Here is a 3,560-nt window from a genome sequence, read left to right on the forward strand (position 1 = left end):
AAAGCTGATTTGGTCCTATAGCTGGGCAGAATAGAGCCAGGTGATAAAACTAAGCTGGATGCTAGGAGAAAGTAGGCAGAGTATGGGAGATGTCATATAGATGTGGAAGGAGAAAGACGCAAGATGCAAGCTGCTAGCCAGAAACTTAAAGGTAGGCCACAATCCTCATGGTAAAATATAAAATAATAGAAGTGGGTTAATTTAAGATGTAAGACCTAGCTAGAAATGTGCTTATGCTTTTGGTGAAACAATAATGCAATTAATATAGTTTCAGTGTGATGATTTTGGGTCTGGGCAGCTGGGAAAGGAACTAAGAGCCTCTGCCAACATGGTAGCTTACATTTTTTTTTGGAGTCCCTAGGCTTCCTTCCATTTTATTTTTTACAAATTCTTTTATAGACCATTGCCTCATTCTTTAAGTACATTTAAATATTAGGTTATTTAGTTTTGTATTCATTATATATGATTTTTTGGTATATACTTCAGATAATATAATTTATATGCAGTTGCAATATTACCTGCATATGTTTCTTTTATAACATTAAATTTTTAAAAATTAGATTATTTGTTCTAATAAATTTTCACTTTGACGTTTTTCCTTCCCCAATTTTGATACTGTTTAATATTTTTCCCTTGCCTAGCCCAGTTTTGGTTATAGTCTCCAGCAATATGCTGGCAAAAGAATAAATTAATTGGCACCTTTGTCTTGCTGCAGTTCATGTAGAAAAACTTTTCAAGTGTCCTGTATTCAGTATAATGCTGGATATTATAAGTTGATTTATTAACTAAGATATGAAATGACTGATTTCTATAAATTCTCTTATTTTATCATAAAAGAGCCTTAGGTAGTTTTAATCATTGGCATGATCATGTTACATTGTCCTTCATGATTTGATCTAACATTTACTGCAGTGGCTAAATTGAAACTTACATGAATACCTGAAGTTAATTCCACTTTATGAAGTTCAATATCTTTTTAATGTGATATTGGATGCAGTTACCTCTAATCGGTTAGTTAATCAACTCATCTTTAATCCAACCATTGGTGTGTTAATCCTTGGTATAGTCTTTATGTGGACTGATTCTTAATTCTACCACATTTCCCTTTTTTATCTTCCTTACTAAATAATCAATTTTTGTTTCTTAAACTTTTGTTCTTCTGATATATATCTTAACCTTCAGTTGTCCTGAAAAATAAAAAAAGCTTTTAAAAATCTGCTGTAAAATTATAGACATTGTCTATAGTGACCCCCGCTCCCGGACACACCATATCTTTGGAAATGATAGCAACTTAACATGATGATAATGATAGGAACAGAAATAAATGAATGTTATCATAAAATTCTCAAGTGGTATAATTCTACTCTGGCACTTTATCTTTTGATGTTCAATTTCACATTTTCTACAAATATTAAAGCTTAATCTATACATGCATCTAATATTATTATATTTTGTTGATAAAATCAGATTTGCATTACTAATAAAAGTGAGGATAACTAAAATTTTGTCATAGTAAGTCATATATATGTATATATGTATATATATCATAATAACAATGAAATATAAACTTCTACTGCCCTCTCTTCTCCCCCCCCCCCACACCCATGCTCCCAATTTTCTCAGGAGATCTTGTCTATTTCCCCTTCCCAGGAATACTTATATATGCTTCTCTATGGATTCACTTCGGTCCTTACCTTCTCTAGGGTCATGCACTATAGCCTAGTTATCCTTTGCTTTACAGCTATCACACACTTATGAGTGAGAACACACCATGTTCATCTTTCTGGGTATGGGTTACCTCACTCAAGATGTTTTGTTTTTTCTAGTTCAATTCATTTGCATTCAAATTTCAAGACATCATTATTTTTTACCGCTGAGTAATATTCCATTTGTGTAAATATACCACATTGTCTCTATCCATTCTTCAGTTGAGGGGCATCTAGGTTGTTTCCAGATTCTGCTATTCCAAATAATGATGTTATGGACATAGTTGAACAAATAGTTGTAGTATGGTTGAGCATCCTTTGGGTATATGCCAAAGACGGATACTGCTGAAGAACAAAAAGAGAGAGATACTTTAATTGAGGGAGCCATAATGGGGCTAGTAAGAAATCTTGCACTACAGAAATTCCCAGGAATCCACAAAGATGACCCCAGCTAAGACCCTATACAATAGTGGAGAGGGTGCCGGAACCGGCTTTGCCAGGTAGTCAGATTGATGAATATCTTAAATGTCACTATAGAACCTTCATCCAGCAATTAATTGATAAAGACAGGAACAGGGACTCACAGAGATGTGCTGGATTGAGCTTCAAAAGTCCAGGTGAAGAGTGGTAGGAGTGAGAATATGAGCAAGGAAGACAAGACCATGATGGGAACACACACCGAAACAATTTACCTGCAATAATGGGAGCTCATTAACTTTGACCAGCCAAGGAAGGAACCAGCACAGGACCAAGCCAGACCCTCTGAATATGGATGACAGTTGTATGACTGGGGCAGACTGCTGGGCCATTGGTAGGGGCATCCAAGATTTTTCCCTGCTGCTTGTACTGGCTTTTTAGAATCCATTCTCTTTGGATGAATATCTTGCTCAGCCTGGATATAGCGGTGAGGGCCTGGGTCCTTCCTCTGAGCAATGTGCCTTGCTCTCTCTTGGGAGTGGACCTGGGGAGGCAAATGGGGGAGGAGAACATGGAGGGAATGGGAGGAGGAGAGGGAGTGGGAATTAGGATTGATATGTAAAATGGAAAATGATAATTTGTTTACATTTTAAAAAAGTGAAAAAAAAGGTTCGTATCGATCAGCCCTAAATGAATTGTTTTAACGATGTCCTCAAGGCTCAGGAATCTATTAAAAGAATAAGCAGAAACAATGTAAATGCGAGCTCTGTGGATGATATCAAGCAAACAGTGTCTTGCTGACACAATGACTGATGCACATATCAAATTCAAGTCAGAAAATCCCAGTACAGGAAAATTGGTTCAAAGTTGTAGCCTGTATAGTAGCTGTTGAGGGAAGGAAAATCAGCTTTCTTAAATGGAGTGACATTGGATATATCCACTACACTCTAGAGCATGTCCCTTTATTAGGAGTAAGCCAAGAGATCTGCACACATGGAGAACAGTAAATGAAACAAATAAAACACATGCATGGGTCAGTCAAGCAAAGACAAAAGATTGACAGGAAAATTAGACTACTAGACACAAAGAGGCAAAACATGTTGGTCCTTACATTTCTACAAGAAGTCATCATGACTTTTTCATCATGGATGAATGCTGTGGAATAATCCTCTGTGTGCTGTGAAGATGTGTCTTTGTCAAGTGACCTTCTGATTGGCTTACTAAAGAGCAGAAAATAAAGGTAGGCAGAAAATGATAAGCTGAACTTCCAGGAGAGATAGAACTATGGGAAGAAGACAAGCAGGATTCATGAGCCAGACCTGGAGGAAGTGAGATGCACTGTACTGAAAAGAGGTAACAAGCCGCATATCAGAACATAGCTAATATAAATGGGCTAATTAAAGTTATAAGAGCTAGTAGGGAACAAGTTTCTCAAAA

This window comes from Microtus pennsylvanicus, chromosome 12 (genome assembly GCF_037038515.1).
Source record: "Microtus pennsylvanicus isolate mMicPen1 chromosome 12, mMicPen1.hap1, whole genome shotgun sequence".
Classification (NCBI taxonomy): domain Eukaryota; kingdom Metazoa; phylum Chordata; class Mammalia; order Rodentia; family Cricetidae; genus Microtus; species Microtus pennsylvanicus.